Consider the following 14,973-nt stretch of genomic DNA (forward strand, 5'->3'; position numbering starts at 1 on the left):
CCGGCACTGTGACAGACCCTGGGTCACAGCACCCGTCACTGTGACAGACCCGGGGTCACAGCACCCGTCACTGTGACAGACCCGGGGTCACAGCACCCGTCACTGTCACAGACCCTGGGTCACAGCACCCGTCACTGTGACAGACCCTGGGTCACAGCACCCATCACTGTGACAGACCCTGGGTCACAGCACCCTTCACTGTCACAGACCCTGGGTCACAGCACCCTTCACTGTGACAGACCCGGGGTCACAGCACCCGTCACTGTGACAGACCAGTGTCACAGCACCCTTCACTGTGACAGACCCGAGGTCACAGCACCCGTCACTGTGACAGACCAGTGTCACAGCACCCGTCACTGTGACAGACCCTGGGTCACAGCACCCGGCACTGTGACAGACCCTGGGTCACAGCACCCGTCACTGTGACAGACCAGTGTCACAGCACCCTTCACTGTCACAGACCCTGGGTCACAGCACCCGGCACTGTTACAGACCCTGGGTCACAGCACCCTTCACTGTGACAGACCCTGGGTCACAGCACCCGTCACTGTGACAGACCAGTGTCACAGCACCCTTCACTGTCACAGACCCTGGGTCACAGCACCCGTCACTGTGACAGACCAGTGTCACAGCACCCTTCACTGTGACAGACCCGAGGTCACAGCACCCGTCACTGTGACAGACCAGTGTCACAGCACCCGTCACTGTGACAGACCCTGGGTCACAGCACCCGGCACTGTGACAGACCCTGGGTCACAGCACCCGTCACTGTGACAGACCAGTGTCACAGCACCCTTCACTGTCACAGACCCTGGGTCACAGCACCCGGCACTGTTACAGACCCTGGGTCACAGCACCCTTCACTGTGACAGACCCTGGGTCACAGCACCCGTCACTGTGACAGACCAGTGTCACAGCACCCGTCACTGTGACAGACCCGGGGTCACAGCACCCGGCACTGTGACAGACCCTGGGTCACAGCACCCGTCACTGTGACAGACCCTGGGTCACAGCACCCTTCACTGTCACAGACCCTGGGTCACAGCACCCGTCACTGTGACAGACCCTGGGTCACAGCACCCTTCACTGTGACAGACCCTGGGTCACAGCACCCGTCACTGTGACAGACCAGTGTCACAGCACCCGTCACTGTGACAGACCCTGGGTCACAGCACCCATCACTGTCACAGACCCTGGGTCACAGCACCCGTCACTGTGACAGACCCTGGGTCACAGCACCCATCACTGTGACAGACCCTGGGTCACAGCACCCTTCACTGTCACAGACCCTGGGTCACAGCACCCTTCACTGTGACAGACCCGGGGTCACAGCACCCGTCACTGTGACAGACCAGTGTCACAGCACCCTTCACTGTGACAGACCCGAGGTCACAGCACCCGTCACTGTGACAGACCAGTGTCACAGCACCCGTCACTGTGACAGACCCTGGGTCACAGCACCCGGCACTGTGACAGACCCTGGGTCACAGCACCCGTCACTGTGACAGACCAGTGTCACAGCACCCTTCACTGTCACAGACCCTGGGTCACAGCACCCGGCACTGTTACAGACCCTGGGTCACAGCACCCTTCACTGTGACAGACCCTGGGTCACAGCACCCGTCACTGTGACAGACCAGTGTCACAGCACCCTTCACTGTCACAGACCCTGGGTCACAGCACCCGTCACTGTGACAGACCAGTGTCACAGCACCCTTCACTGTGACAGACCCGAGGTCACAGCACCCGTCACTGTGACAGACCAGTGTCACAGCACCCGTCACTGTGACAGACCCTGGGTCACAGCACCCGGCACTGTGACAGACCCTGGGTCACAGCACCCGTCACTGTGACAGACCAGTGTCACAGCACCCTTCACTGTCACAGACCCTGGGTCACAGCACCCGGCACTGTTACAGACCCTGGGTCACAGCACCCTTCACTGTGACAGACCCTGGGTCACAGCACCCGTCACTGTGACAGACCAGTGTCACAGCACCCGTCACTGTGACAGACCCGGGGTCACAGCACCCGGCACTGTGACAGACCCTGGGTCACAGCACCCGTCACTGTGACAGACCCTGGGTCACAGCACCCTTCACTGTCACAGACCCTGGGTCACAGCACCCGTCACTGTGACAGACCCTGGGTCACAGCACCCTTCACTGTGACAGACCCTGGGTCACAGCACCCGTCACTGTGACAGACCAGTGTCACAGCACCCGTCACTGTGACAGACCCTGGGTCACAGCACCCATCACTGTGACAGACCAGTGTCACAGCACCCTTCACTGTCACAGACCCTGGGTCACAGCACCCGTCACTGTGACAGACCGTGGGTCACAGCACCCGTCACTGTGACAGACCTGGAGTCACAGCACCCGTCACTGTGACAGACCGTGGGTCACAGCACCCGTCACTGTGACAGACCCTGGGTCACAGCACCCGTCAGTGTGACAGACCAGTGTCACAGCACCCGTCACTGTGACAGACCCTGGGTCACAGCACCCGTCACTGTGACAGACCAGTGTCACAGCACCCGTCACTGTGACAGACCCTGGGTCACAGCACCCGTCACTGTGACAGACCCGGGGTCACAGCACCCGTCACCGTGACAGACCCTGGGTCACAGCACCCGTCACCGTGACAGACCCGGGGTCACAGCACCCGTCACTGTGACAGACCAGTGTCACAGCACCCGTCACTGTGACAGACCCTGGGTCACAGCACCCGTCACTGTGACAGACCCTGGGTCACAGCACCCGTCACCGTGACAGACCCTGGGTCACAGCACCCGTCACTGTGACAGACCCTGGGTCACAGCACCCGTCACTGTGACAGACCCGGGGTCACAGCACCCGTCACTGTGACAGACCCGGGGTCACAGCACCCGGCACTGTGTCAGACCCTGGGTCACAGCACCCATCACTGTGACAGACCCTGGGTCACAGCACCCTTCACTGTCACAGACCCTGGGTCACAGCACCCGTCACTGTGACAGACCGTGGGTCACAGCACCCGTCACTGTGACAGACCCTGGGTCACAGCACCCGTCACTGTCACAGACCCTGGGTCACAGCACCCGTCACTGTGATAGACCCTGGGTCACAGCACCCGTCACTGTGACAGACCCGGGGTCACAGCACCCGTCACTGTGACAGACCGTGGGTCACAGCACCCGTCAGTGTGACAGACCAGTGTCACAGCACCCGTCACTGTGACAGACCCTGGGTCACAGCACCCATCACTGTGACAGACCAGTGTCACAGCACCCGTCACTGTGACAGACCCGGGGTCACAGCACCCGTCACTGTGACAGACCCGGGGTCACAGCACCCGTCACTGTGACAGACCCGGGGTCACAGCACCCGTCACTGTGACAGACCCGGGGTCACAGCACCCGTCACTGTGACAGACCCGGGGTCACAGCACCCGTCACTGTGACAGACCCGGAGTCACAGCACCCGTCACTGTGACAGACCAGTGTCACAGCACCCGTCACTGTGACAGACCCTGGGTCACAGCACCCGTCACTGTGACAGACCCGGGGTCACAGCACCCGTCAGTGTGACAGACCAGTGTCACAGCACCCGTCACTGTGACAGACCCTGGGTCACAGCACCCGTCAGTGTGACAGACCCTGGGTCACAGCACCCGTCACTGTGACAGACCCTGGGTCACAGCACCCGTCAGTGTGACAGACCCTGGGTCACAGCACCCGTCACTGTGACAGACCCTGGGTCACAGCACCCGTCAGTGTGACAGACCCTGGGTCACAGCACCCGTCACTGTGACAGACCCTGGGTCACAGCACCCGTCACTGTGACAGACCCTGGGTCACAGCACCCGTCACTGTGACAGACCCGGGGTCACAGCACCCGTCAGTGTGACAGACCAGTGTCACAGCACCCGTCACTGTGACAGACCCTGGGTCACAGCACCCGTCAGTGTGACAGACCCTGGGTCACAGCACCCGTCACTGTGACAGACCCTGGGTCACAGCACCCGTCACTGTGACAGACCCGGGGTCACAGCACCCGTCACTGTGACAGACCCGGGGTCACAGCACCCGTCACTGTGACAGACCCTGGGTCACAGCACCCGTCACTGTGACAGACCTGGAGTCACAGCACCCTTCACTGTGACAGACCCTGGGTCACAGCACCCGTCACTGTGACAGACCAGTGTCACAGCACCCGTCACTGTGACAGACCCTGGGTCACAGCACCCGTCACTGTGACAGACCCTGGGTCACAGCACCCTTCACTGTGACAGACCCTGGGTCACAGCACCCGTTACTGTGACAGACCGTGGGTCACAGCACCCGTCACTGTGACAGACCCTGGGTCACAGCACCCGTCACTGTGACAGACCCGGGGTCACAGCACCCGTCACTGTGACAGACCCGGGGTCACAGCACCCGGCACTGTGACAGACCCTGGGTCACAGCACCCGTCACTGTGACAGACCCTGGGTCACAGCACTCGTCACTGTGACAGACCCTGGGTCACAGCACCCGTCATTGTGACAGACCAGTGTCACAGCACCCGTCACTGTGACAGACTTGTATAACTGCATGAATGCCAGGTCGTAGAAGTGTTTCAAAAAGTCGAAAGGGAAGTTGCAGGCTATTGATTGCAGTGATCGTTTACCACGAGGAGTGAGATTAATACCGTCAGTATATTTGTTTGTTTCGTTTGCTACTGTCAGGTAGTCGCTGTGCTTCACCAGCACCATCTTAAATCTATCCTCACTCTCGTCATCCTGCTGTTCTTCACATACATGTAGAATGCTTCGGGGTTTTCCTTAATCCCATCCGCCAAGGTCTTCTCATGGCCCCTTCTAACTCTTCTGAGCTCCTTCCTTGCTACGTTATATCTCCCAAGAGCCCTGTCTGATCTTTGTTTCCTAAACCTTAAATACGCTTCTTCCTTCCTCCTCTCGACTACACTTGTCAACAATGGATCCCTGACCTATTCTTTCCCTGCCTTAATCTCTCTTCTGCCCATCAACCCGCTGGTGTTCGGGGCAGCAATGAAGCTCCTCCATCTCTGGGGGTGTTCAGGCTCCCTTCATCATGTCAGTAGCTTCCTCTTGGTTTTCACTACAGTCAGTCATGCAGGTCCCAGGTGGAGACTCAGGAATGCCATCACACTCTGATGTAGAAGGATTCTTCGTTGCTTTTTCTGTAACAATTTTGTTTGACCGGTCAGGGTTGTCAGCCCTGAGCTGACCCTCAAACCTGGAGGACCAGTGGACCACTCCCAGTCTCTCCTCTACCCTTTGACCTGTTTGACATGAGTGACCCTGACTCCAGCCAACATAGCTGTAGAGAATCCTATGGAATTCCAGGAAAGATACTGGCATGGGTAGAGGAATGGCTGACAGGGAGGAGGCACCATGTGGGAATAAAAAGGGCCTTTTCTGGTTGGCTGTTGGTGACTAGTGGTGTTTGTCAGGGGTCAGTATTGGGACCGCTGCTTTTCAGATTGATGATTTGGATAATGGAACTGATGGCTTTGTGGCAAGTTTGCGGATGATATGTAGATAGGTGGAGGGGTAGGTAGTGCCTAGGAAGCAATGCGATTGCAGCAGGACTTAGGCAAATTGGAGGAACGGGCAAAAATGTGACAGGTGGAATACAGTGTTGGGAAATGTACGATAATGTACTTTGGTAAAAGGAACAATAGTGTGAACTATAACTGAAATGGGGAGAAAGCTCAGACATCAAAGATACATAGGAACCCTCATGCAAGTCTCCCAGAAGATGAATTTACAGGTTGAGTCTGTGGTAAAGAAGGCAAATGCAACGTTAGCATTCATTTTAAGGGGAATAGAATATAAAAACAAGGAATCAGAATCAGGTTTACTATCACTAGCACGTGACGTGAAATTTGTTACTTAACAGCAGCAGTTCAATGCAGTACATAATCTAGCAGAGAAAAATATTAATAAAAAAAGATAATAATAAATAAACAGGTAAATCAAATACATATATTTTAAAAAGTGCAAAAACAGAAATAAAAAGTGAAGCAGTGTCCAAAGATTCAATGTCCATTTAGGAATCAGATGGCAGAGGGGAAGGAGCTGTTCCTGAATCGCTGAGTGTGTGTCTTCAGGCTTCTGTACCTCCTACCTGATAGAAAAGGGCATGTCCTGGGTGCTGGAGGTCTTTAATAATGGATGCTGCCTTTCTGAGATGCCGCTTCCTGAAGATGTCCTGGGTACATTGCAGACTAGTGCCCAAGCTGGAGCTGACGGGATTTACAACCTTCTGCAGCTTCTTTCGGTCTTATGCAGTAGTCCCTCCATCCCAGACAGTAATGCAGCCTGTCAGAATGCTCTCCACGGTACAACTATAAAAGTTTTTGAGTGTATTTGTTGACATGTCAAATTGCTTCAAACTCCTAATAAAGTATAGACGCTGTCTTGCCTTCTTTATAACTGCATCAATATGCTGGGACCAGGTTAGATCCCCAGAGAACTTGATACCCAGGAACTTGAAGCTGCTCATTTCTGATCCCTCTATGAGGATTGGTATGTGTTCCTTCGTCTTACCCTTCCTGAAACACACAATCAGCTCTTTCATCTTACTGACGTTGAGTGCCAGGTTGTTGCTGTGGCACCACTCCACCGGTTGGCATATCTCACTCCTATACACCCTCTCGTCACCACCTGAGATTCTACCGACAATGGTTGTATCGTCAGCAAGTTTACAGACGGTATTTTATAATGCTGAAGCTTTATAATCAGGCCACACGTGGAGTATCGTCAACAGTTTTGGGCCCCATATCTCAGAAAGGATGTGTTGTCATTGGAGAGAGTCCAGAGGAGGTTCACAGGGATGATTCTGAGAATGAAGGGGTTAGCATACAAGGAGTGTTTGGCAGCTTTGAGCCTGTACTCACTGGAATTTAGAAAAATGAGGGGGAAATCTGATTGAAACCTACTGAATGTTGAAAGGACTAGGTAGGGTGGACGTGGAAAGGATGTTTCCTATGGTGGGGGTATCCAGGACTAGAGGGTGGACGTGGAAAGGATGTTTCCTATGGTGGGGGTATCCAGGACTAGAGGGTGGACGTGGAAAGGATGTTTCCTAGGGTGGGGGTATCCAGGACTAGAGGGTGGACGTGGAAAGGATGTTTCCTATGGTGGGGGTATCCAGGACTAGAGGGTGGACGTGGAAAGGATGTTTCCTATGGTGGGGGTATCCAGGACTAGAGGGTGGACGTGGAAAGGATGTTTCCTAGGGTGGGGGTATCCAGGACTAGAGGGTGGACGTGGAAAGGATGTTTCCTAGGGTGGGGGTATCCAGGACTAGAGGGTGGACGTGGAAAGGATGTTTCCTATGGTGGGGGTATCCAGAACTAGAGGGTGGACGTGGAAAGGATGTTTCCTAGGGTGGGGGTATCCAGGACTAGAGGGTGGACGTGGAAAGGATGTTTCCTATGGTGGGGGTATCCAGGACTAGAGGGTGGACGTGGAAAGGATGTTTCCTATGGTGGGGGTATCCAGGACTAGAGGGTGGACGTGGAAAGGATGTTTCCTAGGGTGGGGGTATCCAGGACTAGAGGGTGGACGTGGAAAGGATGTTTCCTAGGGTGGGGGTATCCAGGACTAGAGGGTGGACGTGGAAAGGATGTTTCCTATGGTGGGGGTATCCAGGACTAGAGGGTGGACGTGGAAAGGATGTTTCCTAGGGTGGGGGTATCCAGGACTAGAGGGTGGACGTGGAAAGGATATTTCCTATGGTGGGGGTATCCAGGACTAGAGGGTGGACATGGAGAGGATGTTTCCTAGGGTGGGGGTATCCAGGACTAGAGGGTGGACGTGGAAAGGATGTTTCCTAGGGTGGGGGTATCCAGGACTAGAGGGTGGACGTGGAAAGGATGTTTCCTAGGGTGGGGGTATCCAGGACTAGAGGGTGGACGTGGAAAGGATGTTTCCTATGGTGGGGGTATCCAGGACTAGAGGGTGGACGTGGAAAGGATGTTTCCTATGGTGGGGGTATCCAGGACTAGAGGGTGGATGTGGAAAGGATGTTTCCTATGGTGGGGGTATCCAGGACTAGAGGGTGGACGTGGAAAGGATGTTTCCTAGGGTGGGGGTATCCAGGACTAGAGGGTGGACGTGGAAAGGATGTTTCCTAGGGTGGGGGTATCCAGGACTAGAGGGTGGACGTGGAAAGGATGTTTCCTATGGTGGGGGTATCCAGGACTAGAGGGTACAGCTTCAAAATTGAGGAGCGACCTTTTAGAACAGAGACAAGGAGGAATTTTTCTAGCCAGAGGGTAGTGAATCTGTGGAATGCCCTGCCACAGACTGCAGTGGAGCCCAAGTCCATGGGCATAATTAAGACGGAAGTTGATAGTTTCCTGATTGGTCAGAGCATCAAAGAATATGACGAGAAGGCAGGCGTATGGGTGTTGAACTGGATCTGGGATCAGCCATGATGGAATAGCAGAGTACTATGATGACAGGAGAAAGTTAGTCCCTTTTAGATTCAGACACCCGGTCCCAGGACAGGGATAGTATACAGTTCGACATAGAATGAATCAACACATACAACATGCTGGAGGAACTCAACAGGTTGGACAGCATCCGTGGAAACGAGCAGTCAGCGTTTCGGGCCGAGACCCTTCGTCAGGACACAGAGTGAAACACAGAGTGAATCTCCCTCTACACCGTCCCATCACACACTCCCAGGGTCAGACACAGAGTGAAGCTCCCTCTACACTGTCCCATCACACACTCCCAGGGTCAGACACAGAGTGAAACTCCCTCTACACCGTCCCATCACACACTCCCAGGGTCAGACACAGGGTGAAGCTCCCTCTACACTGTCCCATCACACACTCCCGGGGTCAGACACAGGGTGAAGCTCCCTCTACACTGTCCCATCACACACTCCCAGGGTCAGACACAGAGTGAAGCTCCCTCTACACTGTCCCATCACACACTCCCGGGGTCAGACACAGAGTGAAGCTCCCTCTACACCGTCCCATCACACACTCCCAGGGTCAGACACAGAGTGAAACTCCCTCTACACCGTCCCATCACACACTCCCAGGGTCAGACACAGAGTGAAGCTCCCTCTACACTGTCCCATCACACACTCCCAGGGTCAGACACAGAGTGAAGCTCCCTCTACACCGTCCCATCACACACTCCCAGGGTCAGACACAGAGTGAAGCTCCCTCTACACTGTCCCATCACTCACTCCCAAGGTCAGACACAGAGTGAAACTACCTCTACACTGTCCCAACACACACTCCCAGGGTCAGACACAGAGTGAAGCTCCCTCTACACCGTCCCATCACACACTCCCGGGGTCAGACACAGAGTGAAACTCCCTCTACACCGTCCCATCACACACTCCCGGGGTCAGACACAGAGTGAATCTCCTTGGTGAAGACCAAGGAGATGGTGGTGGACTTTAGGAGATCTAGGCCCCATATGGAGCCAGTGATCATTAATGGAGAATGTGTGGAGCAGGTTAAGACCTACAAGTATCTGGGAGTACAGTTAGACGAGAAGCTAGACTGGACTGCCAACACAGATGCCTTGTGCAGGAAGGCACAGAGTCGACTGTACTTCCTTAGAAGGTTGGCGTCATTCAATGTCTGTAGTGAGATGCTGAAGATGTTCTATAGGTCAGTTGTGGAGAGCGCCCTCTTCTTTGTGGTAGCGTGTTGGGGAGGAAGTATTAAGAAGAGGGAGGCCTCACGTCTTAATAAGCTGGTAAGGAAGGCGGGCTCTGTCGTGGGCAAAGTGCTGGAGAGTTTAACATCGGTAGCTGAGCGAAGGGCGCTGAGTAGGCTACGGTCAATTATGGAAAACTCTGAACATCCTCTACATAGCACCATCCAGAGACAGAGAAGCAGTTTCAGCGACAGGTTACTATCGATGCAATGCTCCTCAGACAGGATGAAGAGGTCAATACTCCCCAATGCCATTAGGCTTTACAATTCAACCGCCAGGACTTAAGAACTTTTTAAAAGCTATTATTAATGCTTTTTGAGATAGTGATTTAGATGCATATCATATTTTTTTACTGAGTTAAGTATTGTATGTAATTAGTTTTGCTACAACAAGTGTATGGGACATTGGAAAAAAAAAGTTGAATTTCCCCATGGGGATGTATAAAGTATCTATCTATCTATCTATCTATCTACTCTGTCCCAACACACACTCCCAGGGTCAGACACAGAGTGAAGCTCCCTCTACACTGTCCCATCACACACTCCCAGGGTCAGACACCAAGTGAAACTCCCTCTACACTGTCCCATCACACACTCCCAGGGTCAGACACAGAGTGAAACTCCCTCTACACTGTCCCATCACACACTCCCAGGGTCAGACACAGAGTGAAGCTCCCTCTACACTGTCCCATCACACACTCCCGGGGTCAGACACAGAGTGAAGCTCCCTCTACACCATCCCATCACACACTCCCAGGGTCAGACACAGAGTGAAACTCCCTCTACACTGTCCCATCACACACTCCCAGGGTCAGACACAGAGTGAAACTCCCTCTACACTGTCTCATCACACAGTACCCCACTGCCAAGGATAAGTGCTGGTCACCAATCCTGACCTGACCAGTTAAATCCCCATTTAGCGATTAAAATTAAAACGGCCAGAAGGTATTGTCACTAAAATGTTTGAAACAAAACACAACCGCACCCCCTGCTGGCAGAGAAGCAGTACTGAAGCAGTACCACGTCAAACTGTCTCAGATCCAGAGAGAAGATGGTGGAGGTAATTGTGGAATAAAGGGAATTGGACAAGTTTTCTGATAAGTGGGGCTACATCTGGAGGCCATGGGTTAAGGGTGCAATGTGAAAAGTTTAAGGGGAAATGAGGGGAAACTTCTTCACTCATAGGGTGGTGAAAGTGTGGAACGAGCTGCCAGCGCAAGTGGAGCATGTGAGTTCGATTTCAAAGTTTAAGAGAAGTTTGGATAGGTACACGGATGGCAGGGCTAAGGTCTGGTTGCAGGTTGTTGGGAATAGGCAGATTAAATAGCTCAGCATAGACTAGATGGGCCAAAGGGCCTGTTTCTGTGCTGTTCTTTTCTATGACTCTATGATAGTTTCTAAATTGGAGAAAGGCCTATTCTAATGGCATCAGAAAGAATCTGGCAGGTGCCAACTGGGGCAGGTTGGTCTCTAGCAAAGTGATGCTTGGTATTTGGGAGACTTCCCAATGTGAAATATCGACAGCCCAAAGCTTGTATGTTCCTGTCAGAATGAAAGGCATGACTAACATGTTTAGGGAACTTTGATTTTTGAGAGATATTGAGGCCCTGATTAATATGAAGGTGGAGGTGCATAGCAGGTAGGAACAAATGAGGCGCTTGAGGGGCACAAGAAATGCAGGAGAACACTTGAGGGAAATCGAGACGGCTAAAAGACTAACAGTTCCTGCTCTGCTTGGAAATGGTCTCCATATTCATCCCTTTCCTTCTGTAGCTCCGCTATTTGTACAACTTTGTGATTTCAGACACCTTGCTCTCTCTTGCAACTGTTGTCCATTTGTAACGTGCTGTGTCATATGAGGTGGGTGATCACGGGCTTTCCGTGACCGTGGTTGCCCTCAGCAAATTTTTCTATCAAAATGGCTTGTCATCGCCTTCTTCTGGGCGGTGTCTTTACAAGACAGGTGACCTGACCCCAGTGCTGTCTGGTATCTGGTCCCTTACACAGAACACAAACTTTTATCTCACTTTCAAGGAATCTTCATCCCATGTTCTCGATATTTATTGCTGATTATTATTATTTATTTCTTTTTATATTTGCCCAGTTGTGTCTCACTGGTTGAACACATAAGTTAGTGTGGTTCTTCATTGATTCTGTTATGGCTATCACTCTATGGATTTATTATGTCCCAAAGACAATGAATCTTAGGGTGACATTGCATGTGAAAACATTTCAATGATGGGGCAAGTGAAGTTGAGTGAAGTTATCACCTTTGGTTCAGGAGCCTGATGGTTGAGGGTTAACGGATCCTGAACCTGATGGAGTGAGTCTTGAGGCTCCTCTACCTCCTTCCCTACTAGCAGCAAGAAGAATATATGAACTGGGTGGTGAGGAGCCCTGATGATAGATGTTGCTTCCTGCATCAGCACTTTGTGTAGATGTGTTCAATGGTGGGAGGGCTTCACCCATGATGGACCGGACTGTATCCACTAATTTTTGTAGGATTTTCTGCTACAGGACATTGGTGTTTCCAGACCAGTCAATATACTCTCCACTACACACCTATAGAAGTTTGTCAAACTTTTAGATCTTCGATCTTGGGCGGGGTTTAATCAACACAGTGTGTGGATTGGACTCTGTAAATCATGTTATGGCTGCTTCTTTATTGCGACTTTGTGTGATTTTGATCAGGATGGGCTGACTCTGCAGTCAACGCGACAGAGTGCTCAATTGAACTGAACAGTCCCAGACTGTTTCAATGACGCTCTGGTTTGATGTTTTATATTCTGCGTTTTCCACTCATGCTTTGGTGTTTGAGCAATTTTTTTTTGTACGTTGGGTGTTTGATATTTTCCTTTGAACGGGATCCAGGTGTTTCTTTGTTTCGTGCCTGCCTGCAGGAAGACGAATCTCAGGGTTGTATACTGCATATACACTTCGATAATAAATGACTTTGAATCTTTGCAAACAGCAGGCAATTTCAATGGTTACAATGACATTATTTACTTCAGTACTTTGGGTTAACAAATGATTCCTTTGAGATACATAATGTAATTGATAAGACACCTCTGCAGTCCAAAGACCTTTGGGAGGGACTAATCAACACAAACTCATTGTCCTTTTTTCCCCAGTGCTGATGAATGGTCTCAGCCCAAAATGTTGACTGTTCCCACAGATGCTGCCTGGCCTGCCGAGTTTCTCCAGCATCTGCAGATTTTCTCTTGTTTGCTGTTGTCTTACGGTTTAGTTATTGCATATGCAATCTCTCAAGTCTGTGGAGCAACCTGTACTTCTAACTTCAGTTTACCACTTGCAATTTACAAAAAACTAAAGACTAGCTTCCTGAAATAATCTACACTTATAATAAGAACTGAAGACCAATTCTTATTTGAATTAATATCTGTTATATTTGAATATGGGTGTTGGGGTGGAGATGCGTCTCTGGCAAGGGAAATATAAGGCACTGATAATGGTGATGTTCACAAAACTCCCGCATACTCCCTAACCGCATACAGATTACAGAGGAGGTGCCTGCTGTTCAGATGTAAATTAGGGTGGTAAGTCCCCAGGCCTGACAAGGTGTTCCCTTGGTCCTTGTGGGAGGCTAATGTAGAAATTGCAGGGGCCTTGGCAGAACATTCACAGATGAGGTGCCAGAGGACTGAAGGATAGTTAATATTCTGTTGCTCAAAGAACAAACTGGGAAATATAGGCCAGTGACATAGAAGATTGAGGGGAGATTTGATAGAGGAATACAAAACTACGAGGGGAACAGATGGGGTAAATGCAAGCAGGCTTTTTCCACTGAAGCTGGGTGGGACTACAACTAGAGGTAATGGGTTAAGGGTGAAAGGTGAAAAGTTTAAGGGGAACATGAGGGGAAACTTCACTCAGAGGGTTGTGCGGATGTGAAATGAGCTGCCAGCGGCAGTGCTGGAAGTGGGTTCAATTGCAATATTTAAGAGAAGTTTGGATAGGTACATGTATGGGTGAGTCATGGTCCAGCTGCAGCTTAATAGGTCTAGGCAGAATAAGATGGGCTGAAGGGCCTGGTTCTGTGCTGTGGTGCTCTATTACTCTATGCCTCCTTGTTTATAGCATCTCCTCCCTGGCAATAAAGACTATATGCTTTCACCCTCTCTATGCTCCTCATGACCTTATATACCTACATCAGGTTACCCCTTAATCTCTTACACACCAGAGAATAAAATCCTGATCTTATTTGCTCCTTGTTGTATGACATGGGCGATGATCGTCTTTGACCATGATTGCTATTGTTATATTTTTCTACAGAAGTGGTTTGCCATTGCCTTCTTCTGGGCCGTGTCTTTACACGATGGATGACCCTCCCCCCCCCACCCCCAGCCATTGTCAATACTCTTCAGAGATTGTCTGCCTGGGGTCAGTGGTTGCAAAACCAGGACTTGTGATCTGCACCGGCTGCTTGTACGACCATCCACCACCTGATCCCGTGGCTCCACGTGACCCTCATTGGGGGTGTGGGTACTAAGCAGGTGCTACACCTTGCCAAAGGGTGACCTGTAGGCTATTGGAGGGATGACGAGCCTTACACCTCCTTTGATAGTGACATATCTCCTCCCCGCCAAATAACAGCTCTTCCTATAACATGGCGACCAAAACTGTACACAATACGCCAAGTGCAGCTTCACCAATTACTTATACAACTGCAATATAACCTCCCAATACCTAAACTCAGTGCCCTGACTGATGAAGGCCAGCATGCCAAATGTCTTCTTCCCCACCCGATCTACCTGTGAAGCTGCTTTAAGCAAGGAGAACACACAAACTCCTCACAGGCAGTGCTGGGAATTGAACCTGGGTTGCTGGTGTTGCGAACCACTACGCCACAGTGGTGCCCACAATATTAAAAAAATGACTTGGTTGGACTGGGTGACAAGTCTTGGGGAGAGAATTCAAAGGATTCCGTCTCCTCTAGGTCAAGGAACTCCTTCCTAGCTTAGAGGAGATGTATGGGGCAAAGAACACACAAAGACGTCAGTTTCTATGCTTTCTCTATTGCTTTCCAGCCCTGTTGAAGGGTCTCGATCGGAAATGTCAACTCTTTACTCTTTTCCACAGACGCTGCCTGGCCTGCTGAGTTCCTCCAGCATTTTGCGTGTGTTGCTCAGGATTTCCAGTATCTGCAGGATCTCTGATGTTTGAGAGTAGTGGCTGGAGCACACTACCAAGGGTGATGGTGGAGGCAGACACAATAGTGGTGTTCAAGGGGCTTTTAAACAGGCACACAGAC

This window comes from Hemitrygon akajei, chromosome 6 (genome assembly GCF_048418815.1).
Source record: "Hemitrygon akajei chromosome 6, sHemAka1.3, whole genome shotgun sequence".
Lineage (NCBI taxonomy): Eukaryota > Metazoa > Chordata > Chondrichthyes > Myliobatiformes > Dasyatidae > Hemitrygon > Hemitrygon akajei.